We start from the raw sequence: 23493 nt of genomic DNA, 5'->3' as shown, positions 1-23493 counted from the left end.
AAAAAGGGAAAAATACTTGAGAAAGGGAGGACTGGTTATTCATTAAGAGATCAAATTGAACCCTTGAAGAAAGCACTTTTTATTGGTTTTAGAAAACAGAAAAGGGAACAGTGAAAAAAATCAGACCTTTCATCTGTGAACATCGGTGAAGAAAATTATTAGTTCAGTGAGAGTAGAGCTGAGTGATACAAAGCCGTGGAGAAATGCACGTGTCTTGAGGGGAGAGAAAGATACCAAAAGAAAGGGCAGTAAGAACAGAACTGAAAAGAAATGGAATAATTGCTGAAGTGAGGAATAAAGAGGTCAGAAAGAATTCGACTGCCAAGCATAGGATTAGCCCTTCAGTTGGGAGGCACAGCTCACTACTGAAAAAGAACAAAAAGATGACTCACTTAAAAGAAATCCTGAGGTATTTTAAGAAAGGAGGTAACTTCAGACTTAGTCCAAATTACCCCCAGTGTCTGTGTGAATGGCATTTTTGGGTGAATCAACCATGTCAAGAATAAATTATACACAGCAATCTTATGCTTCACTTGAATTTTTCATTTCATTGGTTTTGCTTGAGTTCAGTGTTGTGTCTGGTGCTCTGTGTCTTTGCTCTGTTTGTATTGGATTGAGAAATACAATGTACTTAAACTTTAAACTGAAAGGCTGGAGTCACACTGATGAAGGGACAAAGTTGCAAGATTTGAGGGGATTACCAAGGCCTGTTCACAGAGTCCTGGGAGCTAAGGTCTTGTTTTGACCAAAATAAACAATCCAGGATGGAGGGGAAATTTATGCTCATTGTCTCACTGCAGACCTGACCTGCGTTTTTGGAAAGGCAAGTCAAAAATCTCCCAGATGGTGCTGGCTGGCACAGACAATGAGAACACTGAAGGAGGCTGGTAAGGAGGAAGGCAGACACAACCAACAAGATTGTTCCACACCAGGCCTGCTTCGCTCAGGGCCAGATTTCATTTCCATGTGCTCAAAACTAGAAAGCTAAAGCTGTTTCACAGACCCCATGCAGCTACTGCATTTGCTATGGCTGCCAGTCAGATACTCATGCATGGACCTTCAATACAGGATGGAATTAAATGCAGAGAGAGAGGCGTATGGGAGATAATTAGCTGGTGGCAATGAGAAGACACCATGTGGCTCTCCCAACAGAGGGAAGACGATAAAATGTTTCTGGAGCCAATAGATCTCCCTGGGACTAAACAGCAGAACTAGATGCTGACGCTGAGACGGCTGTGTCCTTGGCAGGACAATTCTGGCATGCGGTTTGGGGCTTGTTACTGGAGACACAGTGTAAAGTCTCCTCCTGCAGCTGTTCCAGGGATTTAGCAAGCAATAAAATCCCTACATCCTATCCCTATCCCAAGGTAGCTGCTAGCTACTGAGACCAAACTCTGAGTAATACAAGAAGATAGATCAACAGACTACAGACCTGGGCCCAAGATGACAGCCAGATTTTTGTAGCATGAGAACTAAGAACAGTTTTCAAGTAGTTACATTTTAAATGATTCTATAAGTAAAAGTGACCACATAAGTCTATAAATAAACGATGCTACATTAAAGAAACTTTAGATCAATGGTTATAGTTCCTATCTACAAGTGTATCCCAAATAGTATATGGGAGGTCTGTGTATGTGTGTGTGTGTCTGTGTATCTGTGTGTGTCTATAAATGTCTGTATGTCTGTCCATGTGTCTGTGTGTCTGTCTATGTGTCTATATCTGTGTGTCTGAGTCTTTGTATCTGTATGTATGCATATTAAACAAAGCTTTATTGGCCAACCACAATATAAACATACCCTTAATAAAAAACTTTTCATCTGGGTCCAAAAAGACTACAATGTTTACTATCTGACCCTTCCAGAGGAAGGTTTGTTAAGCCCCTCAGTAAGCCACTTCTCTGCAACACACCACCCTATAGTCCCGAATCTGTTCCCTCAACTCAAGCAATAATTCGTGAGTGAACATACCCTATGTGAGGTGCCCTGGGGAGAATGCGGGCCATGTGTTCCTGGTGCTTCCTTGGAGACTGGAGAACTGAGATGGCCAGATCAGCTGATGGAGACACCTCGGAAAAGGGAGCTTCACTTCACCTGGAGAGCTGCACAGGTACAGCCTCAGAAACAGAACTCATAACAGAAACCACGAACCAAAGGAAAGGGGAAGAGGCCCACCTCTGTAAGGACGTAGCAGGGCTCAAGCCAGAAGCAGAGATATCAAGGGGTTATGTTACCATCCTCCACACTAACCCCACCCTTCTTTTTCTGCCATGGGTCAATGCAAACCTTAGTTCAGTTTCCCGCTCCTCAGGCAAGGGTTTTTGTTCCATCTGGGTCTAGAGGACTTCATATGGCAGCAGTTTTTGTGACACAATGCTTCACTAGGGCAGCTGAATCTAAATTGCACTGCTTCTCTCGATCTGCACTGCACCTGACCCCCAACTCGGAGATGCCATCGTCATTCAGGGGATTCATCCAAGAGGTTTGCTCCAGCCTAGCGGGGTCCCTTCTCTAAGTGACTGCAAGCATGTCAAGCCCAAACTCCTCTAACAAAACTGGCTGTGAGGATCTTCACTGAGTTGAAAGAGCAAGCTACAAGGCCCTCCCGTCCCTATCAGCTCCTCTCCCCTAAATCTCAAGTCAGTTTCTGCCCATATCTAGGTATGGTGTGGTACCTCTGCTGGGCCTTCGTTTCGGGGTTTGGGACTCCTTGGACAGGGAATGGGGATTCACTACCATCCTGATCAAAACTTTCTTGGAACTAACCCATGACATGAGAATTTTCTGCACTCCCTCCTTTTGCACAGGTATCAAAACTGAGCAAAAGTCTTCAGCTTTTCTGCCTACTTGAGCTCCTTATATCTCACAGGTGTCTGCAGTCTCTTAAACACTGACTCTTGACTTGATAGATGCTTCTCCAATGCAATAACACAGGAGTAGATGGTGTAGTCCAGGCAACGGATGACCCCACCCTGAAGGAGGATGCTAGCAGTAGACACAGACAAGCGGTGGGTCACCCAGGTCTTAATGTATCCCGTACCATATGACACAAGAAAACAAATTTTAAGTTATGTCAAATGGCGTTGAAGAGAAACCTGTGAATATAAGTATTTTATACAGCAAGGTTCCTTTTGAGATTCTGAAGTCAATGTTTCTGCAGGATTTAAATCGTGATCCCAAAGCTGTAGAGAGAATTTGCATAGCGATATGAAGCAGCTGTATATCCAAATACATTAATCTCTCTGTCCTTCATGTGTTCTCTCTTCTTGACAGGCTTCATCTGCCATTTAGACAATTTTAAATAATTTCCCAGGGCTCCTCTCCCTCACAGCAGCACTTAGGATGATTGTGCATCCTATTTTTAGCCATGTAGTTTATAGACACCATATATTCGAAGCTTTCCCACCACACCAGCCATCCCTGCCTGGGTCTACTCTCTGCTTGACCTGAGAATCTTGAAGTGACTCTGATCTGTCCTCTGCCTTCTCTTTTTACACTTGTTCTCAATTCCTAGCTTATCTCTTCCAACCCTGTTGGAATGCTGTTCAATATGCCTGTAACTCCCATTTTTTATATGTACCCTGATTTTTCCCAGTGTTCCAAGCTTGATGTCCAACTGCCCACTCAGTAAGCCCATCTGTATATCTAACAGGCATTTTGAACTTAAAACAGACAATGTGAACTTTTGATTTCCCACCAACATTTCTCCTGCTGCCCCCACAATCCCTCAGTCTACCTCCTCCAGGAACAAGCAATCCCCACCAAGCCAGTATCTTCTGCTCCATTGCTGCTTTCCTTCCTACACTCATGACACATCAGACAGGAAACAAGTCTCCAGGTGTTGGTGGCTCATGCCTTTAATACCAGCACTGAGAGGCAGAGGCAGGTGGATCTCTGTGAGTTTGAGGCCAGCCTGGTCTACAGATCGAGTGCCAGGATAGGCTCCAAAGCTACACAGAGAAACCTTGTCTGGAAAAACCAAAACAAAACAAAACAAAACAAAACAAAACAAAACAAAAAAACATGAAACATGTTGTAACATACCTTGTCAGGCCTGGCCTCTCATGTCACTTTTGTTCCTTTCAGTATCCTTCTTCTTTGTCATGAAACTTCTCATTATGTGACTGCTGTGTGTATATGCACTCATACCTTTGGTTTATTTGTTTGTTTGTTTGTTTGTTTGTTTAAGTTAGCTGTCTATTTACAGCTAGCTGTTTCTCCCATACCTACAACTATTACCTGACCATAATTAGCATCAAAAAAATACCTGTCAGATTAACAAATACCAAACAAAACAAATGAATGAATTAAGTGAAAGAGTGACCTGATTTTATCTCTTGAGGATTTATACTCTTACTCAATTCTTCTGCATATGGAAGTGTTCATGAATGGAGTCTTGGGTCATTTAAGCTCTCATTCCAACAGTCACAATTTTTATTAACATTTTTAACTCCCATTTGTTTATAGCTTTAACTTCATAGGCATTATCTGAACACTGACTGTGTGAACAGACACATCCTAGTTTTTAGAATTCCTAAATACTTACCAGAAGGCATCATCTCACAGCCAGCAATCAGCTCATTTCCAATAAAATTCAAATTCAGAAAAAGAAAGTTGGACATGTTCTTTTCCTTTGCATTGCTGTTAGTTTTATTCTTAGATGAATCATCTCCCCTGTATTGATGTAATGGATAATTGGACCTAACCCTACAATGGAGGACTTGGCAAGTCATCATTGTTTTTCAACCAGGAAATATGCATCAGTTATCTCCTTTTAGTTCCACCCAGAAGTTCATGAATTATAACCTTTTAAGACCTTCCTCTTGCCTGTGTGTTTAGTGGACACCAGTGCAGATTCCGCCTTCAACAGCAAAATAGCTTTTCTAATGCTCTGAGAGGTCAAGCCTAATATTTATGCCATGGATGATTTTACCAAGGATATTTTAAGATAAAGAAGCCTAGATGCAGCATGTAGAAAGGTCAGCATGGGTTCCTGGCAAATGGCTTTCCTGAGATCACTTTTCATTCCATGCATATGGGACTTTCTGAGGGAAATGATCTTTACCACCAAACTGCCAGGAAGTCACAGCACTTCATGAGAAAGGGAGCCAGACCTATAATCTTTCAAGTCCATGGTTATTATCTACAAAGTGAGCAAGTGCATGGAAGCTTCCTTACTTTTCAAAAAGTCTAAACACATAACCAAAAAGATCTGTTTCCCAGCCAGCAATCAGCTGGTTTCCAACGAGCATGTCTTAAAGGATCTGCAGTTCAGTGGTTGATACAGCAGAAAGTGATGGATACCACATGGATCTGAGCATTGAGAACTAATTAATTAGCAAGGCCTAACATTCTAATCACTCTTGAGCAAAATGCGCTAAACAAAGAGATAAGATTATGTGTTCATAAAAATAGTGTCTCCCCAAACATTGTCTCCTGGAGTAGGGGAAAGGGTCAAGATCCCCTGAGCAAATTGAGAGCAGGGGAAGAGGGGGGAGGGAGCTATGAGAATGAGAGGGAAGAAGAGGAAGGGTGCAGAGGTCATGAGGGAGCAGAAAGGTTGAGTCAGGGGAAGAATAGAAGAAAGGATATGTGATAGGTAGGGTTTTAGTTGGGAGGGTGGTAGGGGAGGATGGGAGGGAGAAGAGAACTGGGATTGTCATGTAAATCAATCTTGTTTCTAATTCAAATAAAAAAATGAAAATAAATAGTGTCTCCCATTCATCTCATGCTTGCAAAGAATATCAACCCCCTTAATGTAAATGTAGCCCAATACTGCAAAGACCAAATAAGTTTCTAAGTAATTTAATTCAACAAGATGAAATAAAAATTTTCTTTCTAAAAATTTGTATATACATTTTCAACAATATTGTATTTCAGTTACTACCAAAATATTCTACAAAATGTGGGCTACGCCTTCCCTTATAATGAGATTGATGTATACCTTGGTTCCCATTACTAGAGCCTTCATCCTGTAGCTATTTGAGGCAGAAACAGGCACCCACAGCTAAGCACTGAACCATTCTCCTGGTATCCAGTTGTAGAGAGAGAGGAGCAAAGGAGCAAAGACAGTGCTGCAGGAACCCACAGAAACAGTTTACCTGACCTAGTGAGAGCATGGAGACCCTAGTCATAAAGCTGGGGAAACAGCATTGGACCGAACCAAGCCCTCTGAATGTGGGTGTCACCTAGGAGGCCAAGACAGTCTATGGGACCTCTAACATTGGAGCCAGTCTTTAACCCTAGAGCACAAATGGACTTTGGGAGCCCATTCCCTATGGAGGGATACTATTGCAGCCCAGATACAGCAAGGAGGGCCTAGGCCCTCCCCCAAATGATATGACAGACTTTGATGGTCCCTGGTAGAAGGCCCACTATCCCTGGGGAGGAGTTGGGGGATGGGTTAGGGAGGGAATGGGGGGATGGATATGTAAATATGAGTAGTAATTAAAGAATTTAAATTAAAAAATGTGGGCTATGTCGTTACATAGGATGAATACCATGATTTCACAGAAAGTAAGGTAATAACTGAGGTTTTTTTTATTTTTTAGTTGTATGCATTAAATTCTATGCATTTATAGTGTTGCATGCACAGTGTTTAATGACCTATGGCTTCATAATATTGTTACATTTCTTTCCTGTGGCAGTATCTTATTAAGCTGGACTATTTGTTCCTTTCTTTATTCAACAGTCATTTATTGAGCTCCTACTACCTAATTAGTATGCTGGAAACTGAAATTGCACCATGAATAGTCATAGATGTTCTTAAGAATTCAGAACCCAGTTGTCAAATTTTATTTTGGAACTCTTAGAGTTGGACATCTTTGCCAGGCCTTTTATTTTGAGCCACCAGCTAGCTTCCAAATCATGACACGGAGACTTGTTAGTTCTGAATGCTCAGACTCAGCTTAGCTCTTTTCTGGCTAGCTTTGTAATTTTAAATTAACTTGTTTCCCTTCATCTACTTTATGCCTTGGTGGTTTCTACTTTTCTTTCTGTATATCTTACTTTCTCTGCTTTTGACTGGCTGGCTGGTGGCTACTGCCTGGCTTCTAGCCCCAGATGTCTCCCTTGTTCTTTCCTTCTTTTCTCATTCTTCTCTTCTCTTCTTGAACCTAGTCTTCTCCTCCTATCTATTCTCTCTGCCTGGCAGCCCTACCTATCCCTCTCCTGTCTGTTGATTGGCTGTTCAGCTTTTTATCAGTGCAATCAGGTCTGATAAACCTTAGGCAGGCAAGGTGAAACAGATGCAACACATCTTTACATAGTTAAACATTCACCTTTACATTGTTAAATGTGGCGTACACAAAAGTAACACACCTTTACACGGTTAAGGTTATATTCTGAAGTATAAACAGATGTAGCACATATTTGCCCAGTTAAAACAGTATTCCACAACAAGCATCTCTGAGGAATAGTTCAGTGAAATACATATACTGTGTTAATTATTTATTGACCTGCTTGTTCCCCCCACCCCCCACCAGATTGCCAATTCAGACTGGCAATTTCTGAGGACGGTAGTTCTCCTGCTTCCCCATTTTTTATCACATTGTCAGGTATATATTAAGTGCTCAGTAAATACAGACCACAGATGACATCAATTCTAAATGCCTAGAGAATATATTAGACCCTGCCCCCAGATTCCTGCCTTGAATTCCTGCCTTGACTTCCCTTCACGGGGAACTATAATCTGTGAGCAAAATAAACCATTTCCTCCCCAAGCTGCCTTTGGGCACGGTGTTTTATTACAGCATCAGAAAGCAAACTAGAACATCTCCTAAACTTAATTTTCTACAAATAAGTAAGAGATTCTATTGAAATGCAAATTACATCACCCTTCTTCTCAGAAACTCTCAGTGTCTTCCTATAATTATTAATCCATTATCTCCAACAAAGTTCATGGCACTTGGCATGACCTACAAGATGCAATGTCATCCAAACAATTTTCCACTGACACTCTGTTTACTTACTCTACTTTCTTATAACTGTAGCCTCCTAGCTATACATAGATTACATAGTATGCCCATGTGTGGGCATTTGCATTTAGATCTTTTCTACCAGTAACACATTTTTCTGATTATTCCCATAAAGAAAATAATAATATATCAGATAAATGTAAAAAAGCCAAAATCAACTATACTTCCCCTAGTGACATCTAACTGCTGCCAAAGAATTCTAGATTTAATTGTAATTCCCCAAGGTCAATCTAAAATAAATTGAAAGTGTTCAGTGGAGTTACAGCTTGATTTAGTCTAGAATCTTGCAATATATCAGACTCACCAGACTTATCTGTTCATGTAGGTTTGTAGAAATATGCCAATGTTATGGATTTTCTAGGACTAGATAGTTGTCAATTGGATAGAAACTTAATAAAAAGTTCAAATCCTCAAATCCTCAGCCAATCATACTGCAGGGAATGCCATTCATCTATCTTGTAACCAGATACTTAGCATGCTCTAGAAAAGCAACTGATTCCCTCAGTAAATACTAGGTTCTGTACTCAGTACTTTGTAAATCCCACCAGAAATTTGCCTTATATTTAAAAAGTAGCCTATTCGACCTCATAGCATAGGATGCCAAAGTAAGTGGCCATGCAGCTACTCCATCCAGCTATTCTCTTCTGATAGAGAAGTAACTTAACTGGGACCCAGGCAAGAGACTGCCTCTAGACCAATTGAGTCAGTGTAAATGACCAATAGCAGGTTAGGCTATCCCCTAAATAGCAAAGAACACCCCCCCCCCCGTGCAAGAAGAAATAAAGCCTGTTTACCCTCCAGCACAATAGCAAAGGGCAAATAAAAATTATGCTCATTACTAGGAAGTTTGAGGGGGGGATTGTTGAAAAGTATCTTACTCACACAAAATTCTTCATATTATTTCATAGAGGCCTTCATTCTAATTCCTTTCATGGCACTAAACAGAGGAAGAGAGAAAGCTTTGAGGTTATTACCTCTAACATTCACACACTACTTGATGGGGGAAGTACTTCTGTGTATGTTCATCTTATTGATTGTTGAATAAAATACTGTTTGGCCAATGGCAGCAAATTAGGCAGGACTAGGAGTCAAAGAGGATTCTGGGAAATGTAGTAGAGAAGTGGTGCTCCAGGCAGGAAGTGACATAGCAAGGAGAAACAGGAAATGTCCCCCTTTCCCCTTCGCCTCCTCCAGAGGCAGGATATGAGCCACCGGCAAGGAAGGACACCAATAAGGCGTCCGATAAGATAAGTATTATAAAATATATAGATTTATGATAATTAAGACTGAGCTAACAGATGAGGAATCCTAGTCATTGGCCAAGCAGCTTTGAACCTAATACAAGTCTCTCTGTGTATTCATTTGGGCCCTAACTTGGGCAGTTGGCTGGCGTAAAGCCCACACGTGGCGGTGGGGCTCAGCGGCTTTGGCAGAAAGATTTATCGTAACAACTATTGATATAAGAAAGTATTCTTCCCACCAGACCAAGCCTGGCAGTGGCCCAAGTTGGCTGAAGTATGGCCATGTTGACATGAGTACATTCGTGAGCATGCTTTACCTTTTTCCCTGCCTATCCTTTTCCTGTGAATTTCATTGTACCTCCACTGCAGAACAAGCCAGGACATTTGCTGCTGTTATAATTTACCTCTACGGTTATGTATCCATTAGGAAGATGGTGTCTATCAACATAGACAATGTATCACTGTATTTATAAATGAGCCATACCTTGCTGCTAGGGAGACAGAATCTTCATCTCTGTTTCTGCCATATGTTTCACTTTTCCACCCTACCGTTTACTTTCCAGCCATGATGTTACCTGTCCTGTTAATGTCTTCTACTCAATACTCCCTCCATTTCTACATGAAACTGGTCTATGGTTAACAATGAATGGCCATGTCTGATTCAGGGATAGAATGACTTGTGTGGTTTGATATTCAGCAGCATTGGGTTTTGCTTTTTGTCTTTCTTCCTGCTCTTGTTCTTTCAAATGATATATATATATATATATATATAATATAATATAATATATATATGGAAAGATAGATAGAAAACATTCAGGTGTTTTACTGCCTTGAAGCTCATAACAATTGCTCTCAAAGAAAATAGTCCCAAGGGGATTCACTACATTATTCATCACATCAAATAACTGTGGATATTCTGCCGTGATGACCTTTGAAAACTTCATCACTGAAGACCTAATTTGTAATAATATAGACATTACAAAATCTTAACTAGGTTATTTAACCAAATATTCAAAGCTCATGCAAATCTTCAGAATATATATTCTAGGATTTCCTATTTAAAAACAAGTTTCCTAGAAATCTATGGTCTTTAAAGAACTTGACAACAGTCTGAAATGATTTCCCCCTAGAGGCTACTGCAGTCTCCCCCTCCTTCAAGCAAGTAGTACAGATAACCTTCCTCTACCTGTATTCTTTGTAAACCCACCAATAATTCAGACTGGATTCAGTCCTGACAAGACTTATTTCTCAATGTGAAAGTAGAAAGGTAGTAATGTAGAGAAAGAACTCATTTGAGATGCCGTTGTAACTTAACATTTTCTCCTCAAAATAATCACTTTCTTCTTTTATCAAAATTGTTTTTGAAAACAGCCATGAGCACTTCACAAGATTATAAAGTTCTACACTGCCTTTTTCATCAGAAAATGGTAATACCCATGTCATTCATTTGGGTTTGATATTTAGTCTCAGAAATCCACTGACAACACATATAACGTGGCACAAAATGTTTACAGTATGACAGGCTGCATTTCAGAATAATTAGACAACAAATCTATTGTGATCACCCAAACATTCCTATTGAGTAAGATGGGTATAAAAATCTCATCAATGGGACTTCACTTTGTCACATCCATAAACATGAACAAGTTCATGATCTTCCCTTCCTTTCTCCCTATCTCTGGAATTATATCTGATTCTGTGGTTTTAGAGAGTTGACAAAAACAACAGATTGTTTATTGAAAGAAAATTTTGCTATCTTTTACATATAGAGCAATAGCTTTCTTCTCTTCTAGACAGTTCTTCTAAAAATGCACAGAGAGAAAAAAAAAAACCTGTGGAATAGAGATGACAAAAGGCACCATGTTCGAAGTCCATCACAAGATTTGAGTTCTCTAAACTCTATCCTCTCTCTAATACAATTCACTGCACTACAGGTGTCATCTGGCTGGGTGTGCTACCTTTAGGAAACAAGTAGAAGATGCGAATAAACCCATGGCCAGACTGCTTATGGTGCCACAGAAGTAAAGACCTTTGACTCTGACTAAGGTCTCGTTCCTCTCCTGCCACCATGCATGAAACTGCAACAAACTCAGCAGCTTGCAAACAGGGCAAAACCTCTCACCCGTCAAGGTTCTCCATACTTTTTAAAAACACTAGCCACTGTAGGGAGGTAGCTGACTTAGTAGAGTGCTTACCTAGACATCTCCAGAACTGTATAAACTAGGCATGGTGGTACAGGACAATAACTCCAACACTCATGAAGTAGAGAATCAAAAGCTTAAGATCATCTTTAACTACAGACATACATCCAAAGCTTGTTTTAGGCCAGTCTGAACTGCATAAGACTCTATCTAAATTGCAATAAAAGATACAGCAAGAGCAATGTTCTCAAAAACTGATGAAGTCCTGGAAACATTACAGTGCATCCTACATGCTGCCTCGCTAATTACTTTGCCTTCAGAAAAAAAACTAACCCCACACAGCTCTCTTGAGAAGCTCGTCATAATCATGAAGGTATGTTCCAGTGACAGTGGAGCAGGAAGATGACAAGAATATCCCAAAGTCAGAAGTCTCTCACTTTCCAGCCAGGCACAGTGGTCTCTGAGACAGGAGGTGGAGGGAAAAGACTGTAGGCAGGAGGTCTGCTGTTTGTTATGTCTACCACAGTGGGAGAGTAAGAAACCGCCCCAGATAGTTGCAGTGGCAAATGGAAGCTCCTCCGACTTCTGCTAAGTCCAGCATTTGTCTACAAAGGAACAGCATCTGCAAGTGCTTTGGGTTCTACTGGATGGTGTTGCATATGGACAGACGCTTTGAACATAAACTAAGAATCCAAAGCTTAAGTCAACATCACCATTAAGAAAAAAATGGTAGATATCTCCCACCAAAAAAAATTAATAAGCATTCTACACTCTAAACCACTGGAAGGAAAAATGTGGAATGTCTCAGGAACTCCATCTCTACATACTAATTGGACCAGATCATCCTTTGGAACCAGCTACAGTGATCCTAGTCGTGGAATTCTTCACATTGTGACAATTAAGATCACTGTGACTGGTGAAACTTCTAATTACAAATTAATTACAATCAGTATTACCAGAAACCAACTTGCAAACGTCTTTTTTTTTTACTAAAGATTTGTTTGATCACTCTGTGTGTGTGCGCATGCATGCATGTGTGCCAGAGAGAAAGTGTATACTGTAGGGTAGTGTATGACAAAGAGTATCTTCCACTTCTGCTCTCCACTTTGTCTTTCCAGATGGGTCTGTCACTGAACGAACCCAAAGCTCACCAGTTGGCTAGATTTGCTAGCCAGCAAGTTTTGGTGATTTGCTTGTCCCTGTCCTCCATCCCCCTCAACAGAGGGCTACAGTAGTGCACAGCTGTACCTGGTTTTACCTGAGTGCTGGGGATCCAAACTAAGGCCTTCTTGCTTTGGGGAAAAACACTTTTACTGACTGACCCACAACCCACTACTTATTAAGCATCTGTAAATGCAATGGTGTGCTGGGAAATGTTTAACAACCAGCTCTGAGGGAAAAGTCCTTGGTTCGCAGTGTTTGAGTGTCAAGGGTGTATCCTCCTACCACTAGCAATTCAGACTATAAACAACGTTATTGCATGAGAAATGGTTACCGTTAGTTTTCAGGACCTGAGAGAAACAAGTCCCAACAGTAATGAGATTTATGGGGGAGTAAAGTCAAGAGCTGTTATCTTGGTGTGCACTAAAATTGAAAAATTCTGTCAGGTAGGTTTTCAAGAGTCAGTAAGTTGTTTTTCACAATTACATACTATTGTACATATACATGAGGACAAAATGTATCTTTTTTGTTCTTTTCTCATACAATGCATCCTGACCTGATTCCCCTCCTTCCACTCCTCCCAGCCTCCCCCACTGCTCCTCCATTTCCCTTCATAAAAGAGCAGGCCTCCCAGTAATATCATCTGAACATGGCATAACAAGATGCAATAAGACTAGGCACAATCCCTCATATCAAAGTTGAACCAGGCAACCCAGTAGGAGAAAAAGAGCAGGCAAGAGTCAGAGACACCCTCATGTTGAGGTCAGAGGGCCATGTGAAGTAGTCACTTCTCTCCTTCCGCCATGCAGGCTCCAGTTATCAAACTCAGGTCATCAGGCTTGGTAGCAAGTGTCATTGCTCACTGAGGCCTCTTGCTGGCTCTCTTGCTCTCTCTCTCTCTCTCTCTCTCTCTCTCTCTCTCTCTCTCTCTGTCTGTCTCTCTCTGTATGTGAGTGTGTGTGTGTGTGTGTGTGTGTGTGTGTGTGTGTGTGTGTGTGTACATTTACAAATACATTGCAGTAGCAGAGTACTTTTTCTAGTACTGATATAATGAATTGCCACAAATGTAATGGTCCAACACAGTTTATTACAGTGCTGTTGATAAAATACTACATGGGTTTCTTGGGGGCTAAAATCAATATGTCATCAGGGACACATTTATTTCACAGGACTTCTGGAGAGAATCTGTTGCTTTGCTTTATCCTAATTTCTAGAAACGTCATTCCTTGCTTGCTTGACATATCTTTTTGCCTCTGTCTTCAAAGCTAGCATTATCCACTGATTTCTACAAACTCTCTGGTTCCTTACTCTATTTTCCAGGATATAAAGCAAAATCAGGCCATTTGGATGGTATCCTATTGTAACGTCAGGTGATAAGCAGCCATCATTAGCAAACAAATTCCTTAACATATTAACAAACTCCAAGAAATAGGTTGTATGTAGACATCATGAGGTTGCCATTGGTCTACTTAACATGTTTATGGTCTTTTCATGTATTACACATATACCAAAAGTAATGTTGGTGAACACATATCTATATCTGCATTAAGGGGAGGTGTATAGCTGTAGACTCATGAATTTTTATGACACAAAAACTTTAGACATTTTTTTCTGCTAGAATTTTGTCTGAGGGAAAGAACAGTGTCTACAAGAACAACTTGTCACTGGCTCTCTTCAGTTCAAAAGACAACAGAACCATATTGTCCTTCCCTTAGTCTCTGAGAAGCTACAAACAAAGTTTCCTAAATACTTGCTAATCCCAAATAATCAGTATATCTACAAATCACCTTTTAGTTGAACAGAACTGAATTTAAGATGGCTGTCTACAATTGTGCTATATTTATTTTCTATTGGATAAGAGTTCAAATAAATGCTTTTTTGGGAAAGAGTAGGTCGATTACACATTTCCAAAGAAAGTCCCAAAAAGGCAAAATGATAATTACATGTTCTTCATTTACAGGTGGGCCACAATATTAAAAATCCAATCATGGAAAGCTGCAAACACTCAGTAATAAGACTCCACACCACTGAGGGGGAAATAATGTCCACACTAGCTTCCCATTTTCCACAGTTCTGAGCTCTGAGCCATTCCAAGAAAATCAGAACGCGATAATCCCAGGCATATAGAATATCCCAAAGAAAGAAGAAAGAAACCTTCCAGGAAGAAATTGAGCCTAAGCGGTTGGATGTTCTCCCTACACAGAAAGCTTTGAGTCGCCCCAGGCCTGCCACTCGCTTAACATTTATCCTTGCCTAATACCTCAGCTCTTTCACAGCCTAAACCACAGCCCACATCCATTCCTGTCAACAGTAGTGGCCCTCAACGGATTCACTCCACCTAGGAAAGTATTTCTCAGGTTACAGGCCTGGGTCTTAAATGAAGAGTGGGTGTTCAGGCCCTCCAGGCCCTTGCTTCATGCAGAGATACTTACTGTTCCATAGTGAGCTTCGCAAGGGTCAGAAAACAGCTCATGCTGTATACGTGCTCTGTCTCACCTCACAAATGTCGTGGCACAGCAGGCCCTCACCATGTTCTGGCACTTCCACAGAGATTTTCCACCCTTTAAAAGCATGAGCTAAATAAGTTGTTCTCTACAACCTCAAAAAGCCTCATACATGACTGGGCCACAAGTACAGAAAAGCAAAGCTGTGACCACTGTGTTGCCTTACCTAAAGACTAGTCAATTCACAGAAAACATTTCCCTTCAAGCTTAAAGGAAGTAACTAAGCTCAACCCTGGCACTCAGATTTACCAGATTGTGGCACCTAAGTAGCATCCTCTCTAAAATAGAAGTAATAATTATGCCCACCTTATAGATTTGTGATAAGAGCAAAATGTTAGCCATGCATAAACTGTTGAACGCTCTCTCTGATGTAGTAAGTTCTTCATAAATATCAGTTGCAGTCATTGATAAAGATTAATTGGATTCCATCCATCATGCCACAATATGTTGGACAGCAGATAGTCACAGCTTGCTCAGCTTGATTTCTTATATAACCCAGGCCACCTGTCCATTGGTGGCACCACCAAAATGCTGGGTTCTCAGACATCAATCATGAATAGAGAAAATGTCCCACAGGCCAATCTGATGGGAACATTTTCTCAATTGAAGGTCCCTCTTCCAGAGTGACTCAGACTTCCTGAGTAAGCCAAAACTGTGGCCACCACATTTAGAGCCACATAACATGTTCTAGCTAGTAAAAATAGAAATGTCTTCATTAGCCTCCATTATTCCTTATCAATGGTATTTCAAAGGAATAGATAATAATATTTCTGCATCCAAATAAAATCTCACAGATACAGAATGATTTTACAATGAGTAAAACAAACAAAATAAGGCAAAAGAATAGGTATACTGTGTTATATACCCTGTGGTTCTTCAGGTTAGCCTCTTTTCTGCCCTATATTTTAGTACATCCTCAATTCCTATCTAAGCATCTGAGGGAAACAGTCCACAGCATCACACTAGGAAAATCAAATCCTTATCCAACACAAGTTTTACTAGAAAAGTTATAAGATGTTTATTGAAATTGTCTTCACTAAATTGTTTAAGGACACATGAATTGTTTCTTCCTTTTGTCTATAATATTTAATTCAATATATAAAATCCAATTTTCAATTAATCTTTGTTAGATCATCTCTATTTAGCTTTGGTCACTCAATGAACGATCATTTGCCAGGTATTGTGGACATAACGATGGCTTTTTAAAGTTTTCCCAAACTATAAAGCAGAAATTAGATCCTTCAGTCATTTAAGAAAAAGATGAATACTCATAAAATTTCTGTTATGACAGCCAAGTGCAAGCTAATCAATCACATCTACTGTTTCAAAGTAAGGTTGGTTAGATTAATAGACAATGCCTTTCAAAACAGATTTTTTTTTCAAAATGCTCACAATCTCCCTCTTATTCCCATGCAGTAACCCCCATGTAGTTGAAATATCTATTTACAACTCTAAGGCCAAACACATGGGTCAAGGTAAGGAGTCTGGGCAATATAAGAAATCATCCTGAATGAGGTAACCCAATCACAGAAAGACAAGCATGGTATGTGCTCACCCATATATGGATTTTAGACATAGAGCAGAGGATTTCCAGCCTACAATCCACACCACCAGAGAAACTAGGAAACAAGAAGGATCCCAAGAGAAAAACACATGGTCCCCCAAAGAAGGGGAAAGGGACAAGAACCCCTGAGCAAATTGGGAGCAGGGTGGGGGAGAGAGGAAGGAGGTAGGAAAAGATAAAGGGAGAAGAGGAGGGAGAGGAGAAAAAGAGGGATCAGGAAGACTGAGACAGGGGAGGAATAAAGGAAAGCAAGAAAGGATATACCTCGATAGAGGGAGCCAATGTAGGTTTAGAGAAAGGTCTGGCACTAGGGAAATGTCCAGGGATCCACAGGGATGACCCCAACTAAGAATCTAGGCAGTAGTGGAGAGGCTGCCTTTGATGCCCTTCCCCTATAATGAGATTGATGACTACCTTGGTTGCCATCCTAGAGCCTTCATCTAGTAGCTGACTGAAGAAGAAGCAGGCACCCACAGCTAAGCACTGAGCCAAACTCCTGAAATCTAGTTGTAGAGAGGGAGGAGGCATGAGAAAAGGAACCAAGACCATGCTGGAGAAACCCACAGAAACAGTTGACCTGACCTAGTAAGACCCTAGTCATAAACCTGGGGAATCAGCATTGGACCGAACCAAGCCCTCTGAATGTGGGTGCCAGTTAGGAAGCCTGGGTAGTCTATGGGACCTATAACAGTGGAGCCAGTGTTTATCCCAAATGGACTTTGGGAGCCCATTCCCTATGGAGGGATACTATTGAAGACCAGATACATGAAAGAGGGCCTAGGCCCTCCCCCAAAGGATGTGACAGACTTTGATGATCCTCCATGAAAGGCCCCACTATCCTTGGGTAGTGGGTGATGGGTGGGTTTGGGGAGTCGGCAGGGACATGGGAGGATGAGGGAATGGGGGGCTTGATATATAAAATAAGATTGTTTCTAAAATAAATTTTAAAAAAAGAAAATAAGAGAGAAAAAAAGATCCATTTTTAAATGTAAACTATTCCTGAACTTATCTGTGAGTTCAAGGAGATATCAATAAAAATAAGTGAAAAAAGATATTAACATAAAAGCATGGAATTACATTTTTGGTGTATTTTAATTTAAGGTCAGATTAAGATCAGAACACCTGAAGTCAAAAATACTTATGACAATGCTCATCTTTGAAATACCATGTATAATGGCAGTCATCTGGTGGCTGTTCTGTCAGTGAATGACGGAGATACAGTTTTATTGCCCATTTTTATCTCTCCCCCAAAATATCAAGTGGTTAAGTCTGTAATCCCATTTTCAAAGCAACAAAGAAACAAGTGAGAAGTCACACTGTACAGTATGAATTTCAATTTAAAGTGCTGCCTGCTACACAGAGACACTGCCATGGCATTGATGTGTGGCAATTATGGAAAAGAAGAAGGAAGTCGCATTTTAATCACTTTGATAGAGGAGGTGATGACCATATAAGATTATGTTTCACTCCCTTTTCGGAGTCCTCTAGTGGAATCACTAAAGAGACAGAAGTTAGGGCTGGGGTACAGCTGAGTGGCAGAGTCATTGCTTAATGTGTGTGAGACCCTAATGAGAAAGACAGAGACAAAGAGAAAGGAAGAGAACATAAGCGGACATACATATTCTATATCATCTGTGTCTAAATAGTTAGGAATATTTGCCCAAATAACCAACCAATTCAGCATGCAGAATGGATAAGCCCACTGGTTCAAGAATAGGGAGGTATAGCCAGGCATTGGAGGCCCACGCCTTTAATCCCAGCCCTCGGGAGGCAGAGGCAGATGGATCTCTGGAGTTCAAGACCAGCCTGGTCTACAAGAGCTAGTTCCAGGACAGTCTCCAAAGCCACAGAGAAACCCTGTCTCGAAAAACCGAGAGAGAAAAAAAAGAAGAGGGAGGTATAAATTTTAATGAAAACAATCACTATAAAATTCAGATAACTACTCATAAGTAAGTTATGAATAGAGATTCAATAAAATATTTTAGAAGACATTTTATCATTTCTAACAACGTGAAACAATTTTGGCTCCTTCTTCACTCTAAAGATCTTTCTAGAGCTAAATGTTGACTGTTTCCCTAGATATTTAGAGTTGATTCAGAATGTTTCTATCATTCTTTTTTTCTTCTTTTTGTGATCCCAAAGTGCCAGATTTTTGGACTTTGAATTGCTGAATGAGGTCACATTTCTGAATTATCATGCTAAAGAGCTGTTTTTTGGTTTTTTGTTTTGTTTTGTTTTGGTTTTGGTTTTGGTTTTTGTTTTTTTTTTACTTTTAATGTCCCATGTGTCATACAATCTGACTTGCTTATTTTCAGATCTTCATATCATAAAAACACCATGTATCCAAATTTTCCATCTTGAAATGAACATTTGGTTCATACGATATGGATAAAGGAAAACTAAGGAAAGCCAGAGAAAGAAAATGCACTCAGAATTACAGAAAATATTATCAATGGAGTAATTTAATACTCTATTACTAAGAATGTCAACTAAAATACTCTACCTAGCAATGTCACAAATACACATGGCTTTGGTATTTCTCTGTGTGTAGACACACATGAAAATAGACAACAATGACAAGTAGTTAATGACAAGGGCAAGAAGTTAGAGATACTCATTAACCAACACTTACAGTAGAACAAATTGCTTAAACTCTTCACTCAGTTTTCTTACTTTGTTAATGTTACACACCTTAACAGCAGGATTCAGTAAGATAATGCACACTAGAAACCATGCACAACCAGGCCTGGTGGTGAAGGCCTCTATTCTTAGTACTCATGAGGCAGAGGCAGTGGATCCTGAGTTTGATCATAGCCTAAGCTATAAGAGCCTGTCTTTAAAAACAAAACAAAACAAACAACAAAAATGTATTGAAAATTTCCTTACAAAACTATTTACCAATAAGAAAGCTGAAAATTAGGATTTATATAAGGCAATTGTATTGTTAAAGGAAAATTTTGGAACAAGTTGCCAAGGTAAGAAAAAAAAATCTAGCCAAACAATATGAATATTTCAGGCTGTGCCTAAGAGCTATACATATATCCAGAAGCCAAACAAAGTAAGGTGATTGTCATCAGGAAATAAATCCTAAGGACAGGAACGGCAGCTCAGTGACGGCCTGTGCAAGTCTAGCACAGGCAAGGCTCTGAGTTTGACACTCAGCATGAGGAACAATGTATAAATCCCACTCCAAGAGCAGAAACATAAAAGTGTACAGATTTAAAATAATCTCTGACAAAATCCCAGTGATATTCTTTCTAGAACTAGAAATCACCTCTCTAATTCAGATGAAACCACAAAACCCTAAATAGACAAGGAATCCTTACCAGAAGGAGCAATGCTGGCGGTATCACAAGACTCGATCTCAGAGTCTACTCTAGGGTTTTAGTAACATAAGCAGCATGTTACTGGCACAAAAGCAGACATGTAGAAAAAATAGAATTGGACAGAGGATAGAAAAAACACCTCTCTCTCTCTCTCACACACACACACACACAGTTACAATCACATCACTTTTCACAAAGCCATCAACAACATACACCACAGAAAAGGAAACATCTTTAACAAATGGTGCTGGGGAACCTGAGGTCCCATGTGCAAAAGAATAAAACTGAATCCACACCTCTCAGTCTACATGAAAATTGATTTAAAGTGGATCAGAAACCTGCAGGTGAGACGTAACATTTAAAACTGCTGGGAGAAAGCATAGGAAGACACTTCAAGATACAGGAGCAGGCTACAGTTTTCTGACATGGACTCCAATCACACAGGAAACCAAGAATTCACAAATAGGGTTGAAATTTAAAAGCTTGTTTGGAGCAAAGGCACCAATCACAAGAGTGAAAAAACAAAGCCTATGGAAAGGGGAAAGTAAAAGTCTGCCTACTGTACACCAGTCTGGAGACTGATACTCAGGACACTTAAAGAGTGGCAAAAACTAAACATCAAATACCGGATCACCAGATCAACAAATGGGCTAATGAACTGAATGGACATTTCTCAAAAGAAGAAGCCATACAAATGGCTAACAGATATCCAAAAAACTGTGTCACATCTCTAGCCATACAGGAAATGCAAATTAAATTAATACTGATATTCTATCTCACCTAAATCAGAATGGCCGTGATCAGGAAAACAAATGCTGGCACAGAAAAGTCTATCCACTACTATGGATGTGTAAACTTATATACCAAGTATGGAAAGCTTTATGGAGCATCCTCAGAATACTGAAAATAGAGCCACCATATGACCCGGATATACCACTCTTGAGTATTTCCTGAAGAGGTCTAAGTTCACATGCCACAAACATACCTGCACATCTTATTTATTGCTACATTATTCACAATGGCCAGAAAATGGAATAAACCTAGATACCCAACAATAAATGGCAAGGTAAATGTTTTATGTTTGTATTAACATAATATATTATAGAAAATGAAATCATGTAACCATAAAAAATCAAACCACAATATTTACAAGAAAATAGATACAAATGGAAATTGCTGTAAAATGAAATAGGCCAGAGTCAAAAGATCAATAACACATTTTCCCTTACTTGAAATTAAAAGTGTGTGTGTGAGTGTGTGTGTAGTGTGTAGTGTGTGGGGTGTGTGTGTGTGTGTGTACATGTGTGCATGTATATGTGGTATGTGTGTGGTATGTCTGTGTGTGTGTGTGTGTGTGTGTGTGTGTATGTGTGGTATGTGTATGTGTGTGGTGTGTCTGTGTGTGTGTGGGGGGGTGTGTGTGTGTGTGTGTACATGTGTGTATGTATGGGTGGTATGTAGTGGGGATGTGGTGTGTGTGGTGTGTGTGTGTGTGTGTGTGTGTGTGTGTGTGTGTGTGTGTGTGTGTTGCAAAACTAGAAAGGGTATCAAGAGAAGGATGGAGGGGATTTTCAAGGACCTTGGAAATCAATGTGGCAATGGAACATGTGACAAGAAAGCAGAAGTTGGGGTTTCCTGAGATAAGATAGAACCAACGGAAAGAGGAGCGGAGGCAAGTAGGAGTGCAGGACAAATCAGGACAAAGTGCAATGACATACATGCATGAAAGTGGCATGATGAAACCCATGACTTAGTATGCTTACCCAAAGTATTACATAAATAAACAATAAAATCATTTTAATCCCTCTCACAGTGCGGGTGGGGAGCTGTTGCATACTGTTAGTGGAAATGTAAATTAGCATAGCCATTATGAAGAATAGTATGGAGTACACAACACAGATGAATTCGGCATGCCCAGAAGATGCCTCCTTCCCCATGCTCAATGTAGAGCACTATTCACTACAGCTATCATTGATTTATTTGCGCAAAGATAATGCAGCAGATATACACAATTGAATATTATTTAATTATAAATTAGAATGAAACAATATCATTTGCAACAAAACTGACAGGATTGGAAGACCTCTTCCAAGTAAAATATGCCAGATACGAAAAAGATCAGTACCTCAAAAGATCAGTACCTCTTGTTCTCTCCTACGTAGTTCCTAAAAAAATAAAATGCGGTGTTGACCTGAAGTACAGCAGTGATTAACAGAGGTAGGAATGATGAGACACTGGGTACAATTGGGGCATGCTATGTGCCTGCATGAAAACAGCACTGGACTCCATCAGTATTGGTTATAAATGTAGCTAACACAGGCTGATACAAAGAAAAATCCAAGCTACCGAGAAGTCTCAGATTTGAATTCCAAGGGCTTCAGTCATAAACAGACGAACCCTCGGTGTGCTTTTGTTCCATTCCTGGTCTCACCTCTTGATCTTTTGTTTTCTTCTCCCTGGGCTTCTAGTGAGGAATCGTTCTGTGTCTCCTCCCTCATCTCTGGTGATTTTTCTCTTCTGAAGTGTAGATTTTTATGACCCAAGGTTTTGCCCTGAATACTTTCACTCCTTTCTCAACTGCCTCATTCCTCTGAACAATTTATTCGCTGCCCTGTCTTCAGTCAACAATTCTATGACCTCCACATCTGAAACCCAAGCCAAGTTCTCTCTTAGGTTTTTGTCCTCTGTTGCCAGCGGCATCCTGAAGCTCTCCACCTGCCCTGTCTCCCTTCTGTGCCCTGTATTTGTCCCCTTCCTGGCTACTTCTCCTCTAGAAAACTCTATTCCATCTTCCCAAGACTCAAGAGTTAGGGTTTTATCATTTCTTTTTTTTTTTTCTCACCTTCCACCTCCAAATTATAGCTAAGTCCTACAGATTCTAAGCATTCTGTAATGTCTCTCTAAGTAATTCGTCTGTTAGCATTTCCACCTTCTTGGTCAGACCTTGAACCTGTGATAATGAAAACTCCTCCCACAAGTCTCCATGCCCTCAGTATAACCTTCATTCCTAATTAACTTGACCATAGATTCTCTCTGTTCCCAGTTTTAATTACACCACTTACTTGCATAAAAGCATTCAATAGCTTTTTACTGTGTCCCGTGAGTCTCTCTCTTCTCCCTAGCTTCCTCAGCCTCCCAAAGTATGGCTGGAACTTCACACCATTACCTCTCACTGAACTTTCTCAGTGATTGCTCTAATCTGCCCCACATAAATAACGTTCCCATTCCAGTACACAATCCGAGGTGTGTGTGCGTGTGTGTGTGCGCTCATGTGCATGTGCGTGTGCATGTGTGTGTGTGTGTGTGTGTGTGCATGTGGTGTACCTGTGTGTGCATTTACAAGTAGAGACAAGAAGCCATCCTGAGATGATGTTCCTCGGCACAGTCATCCACCTTGTCTTCTGAGAAAAGATAGATATCTCCTTGAGACCTGGGGCTTTTCACTAAGCTACACTGGCTAGCCAGTAAGCCCCAGGGACTTGTCTGTCTGCCTGAACAGCACTGGAATTACAGCAATGTGTCACTATGTCTGGCACTCAAGGTGGGTTGCTGGGGACAGAACTTAGGTCATCACATTTGCATA

General features: G+C 40.4%; 1 long non-coding RNA gene across 4 annotated transcripts in view; it reads right to left on the bottom strand.

Moving 5' to 3' along the window:
• The window catches only part of LOC107978101, a 41265-nt gene extending 32238 nt beyond the window's left edge, over positions 1-9027 (bottom strand). The window contains exons 1-2 of one of the 4 annotated variants that reach the window (XR_004769644.1): positions 8856-9027; positions 1969-2099 (exon numbers count right to left, since the gene is read on the bottom strand). This is a non-coding gene — a long non-coding RNA (uncharacterized LOC107978101). The remainder of the gene's footprint in view (positions 1-1968; positions 2100-8855) is intronic. The other 3 variants (XR_003484554.2, XR_003484556.2, XR_003484555.2) reach the window with 3 other exon arrangements.
• Between the last annotated feature and the right edge of the window lie 14466 nt (positions 9028-23493).

The sequence above is a fragment of the Cricetulus griseus genome, chromosome 4, assembly GCF_003668045.3.
Source record: "Cricetulus griseus strain 17A/GY chromosome 4, alternate assembly CriGri-PICRH-1.0, whole genome shotgun sequence".
In the NCBI taxonomy this organism is placed as follows: domain Eukaryota; kingdom Metazoa; phylum Chordata; class Mammalia; order Rodentia; family Cricetidae; genus Cricetulus; species Cricetulus griseus.
Note: the sequence above shows the minus strand (reverse complement) of the source record. Positions and strands in the feature narration are given on the sequence as shown.